General features: G+C 44.7%; 1 pseudogene; it reads left to right on the top strand.

The window, feature by feature from the left end:
• Positions 1-2,558: 2,558 nt before the first annotated feature.
• On the top strand, positions 2,559-6,019 carry LOC119507009 (annotated as a pseudogene).
• The last annotated feature ends 909 nt before the right edge of the window (positions 6,020-6,928 follow it).

The following is a 6,928-nucleotide window of genomic DNA, read 5'->3' as shown; positions in this document are numbered from 1 at the left end:
TCACAGAATAATCATCAACAAAAATACAGGATTCCCGTTTACCACCTGTGATGGTTAGGTTCATGTGTCAACTTGGCCAGGTGATAGTACCCAGCTGTCTAGTCAAGCAAACACTGGCCTAATAATTGCTGCAAGGATGTTTGTGGCTGGTTAATAAACCAACAGGCTGGTTTATTAAATCATCAGTCAATTGACTGCAGCTGTGACTGATGACTCACCAAAGGACCTGTCTTTAACAATGAGAGAATGCAATTGGCTGGATTTAATCCAATTAATCAGTTGAAGACTTATAAACAAGACAGATAGAGGACCTTCACTTCTTCTTCAGCTGCCCAACGAAGCACTTCCTGAGGAGTTCATTGAAGTTGCCAGTTCATTTCCTGAGGAGTTCATCGAACACGTTCGTTGAAGATCCCGTTCATTCCCTGAGGAGTTCATCGAACACGTTCGTTGAAGATCCCAGTTCATTTCCTGAGGAGTTTGTCGAAGTTGCCAGTTCGTTTCCTGAGGAGTTCATCGGACATCTTCCTTGGAGTTGACAGTTTGCTGTCTGCTCTACAGAATTTGGACTCGTGCATACCCACAGTTGCGTGAGTCACTTTTATAAATTTTATAGTCATAGATACCCCTCATTGATTCTGTTTCCCTAGAGAACCCTAACTAATACCACTTGGTACCGGTAGTGGTTCTTGAGAAACAGAATCTTAAAATGGGCTTTTACAATTTGTTTTCTACTCTGATTAGATTCAGAGGCACTAATGACTATTTCCAATAATCAAGAGGGCACTGACAGTCCATGGCATGAGTTGGCAAAGGAGATACACAAAATAGCACCATTTGATTCTCCTAATCATATTCTAGTATGAAGCAAGGCTCTGGGTGATAGTGTATTCGACACCTTCACAGAATTTTGCAGAATTAAGAGGTATAATGATGTTGGCTGGCTGCTCTTAGATACTTTGGATAAAATTTGAAGCTAAAGGCTTCAAATTCAAAACTTAAATGCCATATGAAAGATGTAAAGGTTTCTATGGGTGCCCTGAAAGAAAATCTTACTTGGGGTTTATGAAAACCAGAAGCAGACTCTCATTGTGCAAGTAGCAGATTTTCAACGTAAACTAAAATCTCAGCCTCTCAGGGTGTCTGCTGTTAAAGCAAAGGCATTGATTGGAAAAGAATGGGATCCGGAAACTTGGGATGGGGGCATATGGATTGATAATAATGGCAGTGAGGACATTGGAACCCTGGATTCTGCTGAGTCATTATTAGATTTACCTGTAAAGGGCTGTCCTGAGGAAACAGCTTCCCTACTTCCAGTCTGCCCTAAGGAGCTTGCCATCCAACCCCCACCTAAGGAGATTAACCTTTCAGTGCCTGCTAATCCTGTAATCACCACTCCTGAGGAAGCAGCCCTCACTCCTCTGTCTGGATAGATTAATCCTGTTTTAAGAGATGAAAATGCAACAGAATGTCCTGAGGTAAATGGCTTGAGGGATAATTCTAACTTTTTTCATGACCCACCCCCACCACCAGTCTTTGCTTCCAGACCTATAACTAGACTAAAGTCCCAACAGACCCTGAAGGGTGAGGTACAAAGTGTGACCCATGAAGAAGTACACTATACGCCAAAAGAACTGCATGAGTTTTCCAATTTATACAGACAGAAACCAGGGGAATATGTGTGGGAATGGATATTAAGGGTGTGGGATAATGGTGGAAGGAATATAAGGGTGGATCAGGCTGAATTTACTGATATGGGCCCACTAAGCAGAGATTCTGCATTCAATGTTGTAGCTCAAGGGGTTAGAAAGGGCATTAACAGTCTGTTTGGGTGGTTGGCTGAAACATGGATCAAAAGGTGGCTGGCATTACCAGAGGTTGAAATGCCAGAACTGCCCTGGTACAATATGGAGGAGGGGATTCAAAGGCTTAGAGAGATTGGAATGTTAGAGTGGATTTATCATGGAAGACCTGCTCACACACCCCTGGAATGTCCAGAGGACACACCTTTTACCAGGACTGTAAGGAATAAATTTGTGAGACTAGCTCCATCATCCCTGAAGAGCTCTGTAGTCGCCCATCTCTGTAGGTCAAATATTACTGTAGGAACTGCTGTCACTGAGCTGGAATCCTTAAACACAATGGGGATAATCAGGTCCCAAGTCAGCAGAAGCCAAGTGGCTGCAGTTAATTGCCACAGACTAGGTGGGCATGGCTACCATAATGGAAAACAGGCTCAAAGCAGCAATCAGAATATTATGACTCGCAGAGACTTATGGCATTGGCTAGTGGATCATGGAGTACCAAGTAGTAAAATAGATGGGCAATTGACTAAATTCTTGTTTGAACTATATAGGCAGAAGAATTCTAGGTCACGTGAACAAAAGTCTCCCTTGAATTATGAAAACAGAGAGTCATGGCCCCTTAATCAATTCCCAGACTTGAGACAGTTTACAGATCCAGAGCCCCTTGAATGAAGGGAAGACTGGGTACTCTTGGGGAAGGACCCTGTTACACTGCCAAAAATTTATACTGTTAATCTTCCTCCCAGCCTTCCCCAGGGGGACCGATGGCCTTTTACCAGGGTAACTGTACATTGGGGAAAAGGAAATGATCAGATATTTCATGGATTATCAGGCATTGGTTCAGAAGTGACATTAATTCTCAGAGACCCAAAATGTCACTCTGGTCCACCAGTCAGAGTTGGGGCTTAAGGAGGTCAGGTGATTGATGGAGTTTCAGCTCAGTTCCATCTCACAGTGGGTCCAGTGGGTCCCTGGACCCATTCTGTGGTTATTTCCCCAGTGCTGGAATGCATAATTGGATTAGACATACTCAGCAACTGGCAGAATCCTCACATTGGTTCCCTGACTCGTGAAGTGAGGGCTATTATGGTGGGACAGGCCAAGTGGAAGCTACTAGAACTGCCCCTGCCTAGCAAAATAGTGAACCAGAAGCAATACCAGATTCCTGGAGGGATTGCAGAGATTAATGCCACTCTTAAGGACTTGAAGGATGCAGGGGTGGTGATTCCCACCACATCCCCATTCAACTCTCCTATTTGGCCTATGCAGAAAACAGATGGGTCTTGGAGGATGACAGTGGATTGTCATAAGCTTAACCAGGTGGTGACTCCAATTGCAGCTGCTGTTCTAGATGTGGTATCATTGCTTGAGCATATCAATACATCCCCTGTTACCTGGTATGCAGCTATTGATCTGGCAAATGCTTTTTTCTCAATTGCTGTCAGCAAGGACCACCAGAAACAGTTTGCATTCAGCTGGCAAGGCCTGCAGTTTACATTCACTGTGCTACCTCAGGGTTATATCAACCCTCCAGCCCTATGTCATAATATTGTCTCCAGGGATCTTTGATCGTTTCTCCCTCCCACAAGACATCACATTGGTCCATTATATTAATGATATCATGTTGATTGGACCTAGTGAGCAAGAAGTATCAACTACTCTAGATTTTTTGGTAAGGTATTTGCATGGCAGAGGATGAGAGATAAATCCAACAAAAATATAGGGGCCTTCCACCTCAGTAAAATTTCTAGGTGTCCAGTGGTGTGGGGCCTGTTGAGATATTCCTTCTAAGGTGAAGGATAAGCTGTTGCATCTGGTCCCTCCTATGACCGAAAAAGAGGCACAATGCTTAGTTGGCCTCTTTGGATTTTGGAGACAGCATATTCCTCATTTAGGTGTGCTGTTACAGCCCATTTACTGAGCGGCCAGAGAAGCTTCTTATTTTGAGTGGGGACTGGAACAAGATGAGGCTCTGTGACAGGTCCAGGCTGCTGTGCATGCTGCTCTGCCACTTGGACCATATGATCCAGCTGACCCAATGGTGCTGGAAGTGTCAGTGGCAAATAGAGATGCTGTTTGGAGCCTTTGGCAGGCTCCTATAGGAGAATCACAACACAGGCCCTTAGGATTTTGGAGTAAAGCTTTACCATCTTCTGCAGATAACTACTCTCCATTTGAGAAACAGCTGTTGGCCTGCTACTGGGCCTTAGTAGAGACAGAACGCTTAACCATGGGCCACCAAGTTACCATGAGACCCAAGTTACCTATCATGAGCTGGGTATTGTCTGACCCACCAAGCCATAAAGTTGGGTGTGCACAGCAGCACTCCATCATAAAATGGAAATGGTATATACGAGATAGAGCTCGAACAGGTCCTGAAGGTACAAGTAAGTTACATGAGGAAGTGACCCAAATGTCCATGGCCCCCACTCCTTCCACCTTACCTTCTCTTTCCCAGCCCACAGATATGGCATCTTGGGGAGTTCCTTACAATCAGTTGACTGAGGAAGAGAAAACTCGGGCCTGGTTTAGAGATGGTTCTGCACGATATGCAGGCACCATTGGAAAGTGGACAGCTGCAGCACTGCAGCCCAGGGATGTCCCTGGAGGACAGTGGTGAGGGGAAATCCTCCCAGTGGGCAGAACTTTGTGTGTACCTGGTTGTTCACTTTGCTTGGAAGGAGAACTGCCAGAGATGCATTTGTATACTGATTCCTGGGTTGTTACTAATGGTTTGGCTGAATGGTCAGGGACTTGGAAGGAACATGATTGGAAGATTGGTGACAAAGAAGTCTGGGGAAGAGGTATGTGGATAGACCTTTCTGAGTGGGCAAAAAACATGAAGATATTTGTGTCCTATGTGAATGCTCACCAGAGGCTGACTTCAGCAGAAGAAGATTTTAAATAACCAAGTGGATAAAATGACCCGTTTGGTGGATACCAATCAGCCTCTTTCCCCAGCAACTCCTGTCATTGCCCAATGGGCTCATGAACAAAGTGGTCATGGTGGTAGGGATGGAGGTTATGCATGGGCTCAGCAACATGGACTTCCACTCACCAAGGCTGACCTGGCCACAGCCACTGCTGAGTGTCCAATCTGCCAGCAGCAGAGACCCACACTCAGTCCCCGATATGGCGCCATCCCCCAAGGTGATCAGCCTACCTGGTGGCAGGTTGATTACATTGCATCTCTTCCTTCATGGAGGGGGCAGCAATTTGTTCTTACTGGAATAGACACATACTTCAGATATGGGTTTGCCTTCCCTGCATGGAATGCTTCTGCCAAAACTACCATCTGTGGACTTACAGAATGCCTTACCCACCGTCATGGTATTCCACACAGCATTGCTTCAGACCAAGGAGCCCACTTCACAGCAAATGAATTGAGGGAATGGGCACATGCTCATGGAAATCTGTGGTCTTACCATGTTCCCCATCATCCAGAGGCAGCTGGATTGATAGAACAGTGGAATGGCCTGTTGAAGACTTAATTTCGGTGCCAACTAGGCGGCAATACTTTGCAGGGCTGGGGCAGTGTTCTCCAGGAGGCTGTGTATGCTCTGAATCAGCGTCCACTCAATGGTGCTGTTTCTCTCATAGCCAGGATTCATGGGTCCAGGAATCAAGGGGTGGAAACAGGAGTGGCACCACTCACTATCACTACTAGTGATCCACAAGGGAAATTTTTGCTTCCTGTCCCTGCAAGCTTAAGCTCTGCTGGTCTACAGGTCTTGGTTCCAAAAGGAGGAGTGCTTCCACCAGGAAACACAACAATAATCCCATTGAACTGGAAGTTGAGACTGCCACCTGGCCACTTTGGTCTTCTTTTGCCTCTGAATCAACAGGCAAGGAAGGGGATTACTGTACTGGCTGGGGTGATTGATCCTGACTATCAAGGGGAAATAGCACTGCAACTACACAATGGAAGTAAAGAAGAGTTTTCCTGGAATACAGGAGATCCCCTAGGGCGTCACTTAGTTCTACCATGCCCTGTGATTAAAGTCAATGGAAAACTGCAACAACCCAATCCAGGCAGGACTACCAATGGCCAAGAAACTTCAGAAATGAAGGTTTGGGTCACCCCACCAGGCAAAGAACCATGGCCAGCTGAAATGCTTGCTGAGGGTAAAAGGAACATGGAATGGGTAGTGGAAGAAGGTAGTGATAAATATGAACTACCGTCACATGACCAGTTACAGAAACGAGGACTATGATGGCATGAATATTTCCTCCTTTTTTTGTTATGATTATGTTTGTTTGTAAAGCAAATATCTTTGTTTTCTTCTCTGTCTTATCCCCTTATCATATGGCATAACCTGTACTGTTCATTTTGCTGTATTTAAGCTAAAGGAAATCAATTTTAAGAACTAATGTCACCCAAGGACTTGCACCCTATTCTGGAGAGATTTAGTGCATTTCCAGTTGTATGCTGCACAGCAGAGTATTGGTAGGCAAAATATATGTCTGTTATTGTTATCTACTTAGAGATAAAGTATGGTTTTAGGTGATGTGTATAACTGCCACGTTGCCAAGGGGTGGACTGTGATGGTTAGGTTCATGTGTCAACTTGGCCAGGTGATAGTACCCAGCTGTCTGGTCAAGCAAACACTGGCCTAACAATTGCTGCAAGAACATTTGTGGCTGGTCAATAAACCAACAGGCTGGTTTATTAAATCATCAGTCAATTTGCTGCAGCTGTGACTGATGACTCATCAAAGGGCATGTCTTCCACAATGAGAGAATGCAATTGGCTGCATTTAATCCAATTAATCAGTCGAAGACTTATAAGCAAGACACATAGATGACCTTCACTTCTTCTTCCGCTGCCCAGCAAAGCGTTTCCTGAGGAGTTCATTGAAGTTGCTGGTTCGTTTCCTGAGGATTTCATCAGACATATTCCTTGGAGTTGACAGTTTGCTGACTGCTCTACAGAATTTGGACTCATGCATACCCACAGTTGCATGAATCACTTTTATAAATTTTATAGTTATAGACACCTCTCATTGATTCTGTTTCCCTAGAGAACCCTAACTAATATACCACCCTATTATTAACCTCTTGCATTGGTGTGCTACATGTGTTACAACTGACAAAAGCACATTTTTATAATTGTACTATTAACT

Source organism: Choloepus didactylus, chromosome 12, assembly GCF_015220235.1.
Source record: "Choloepus didactylus isolate mChoDid1 chromosome 12, mChoDid1.pri, whole genome shotgun sequence".
NCBI lineage: Eukaryota > Metazoa > Chordata > Mammalia > Pilosa > Megalonychidae > Choloepus > Choloepus didactylus.
The sequence above is the reverse complement of the archived record's forward strand: the minus strand, read 5'-3'. Positions and strand labels throughout refer to the sequence as shown.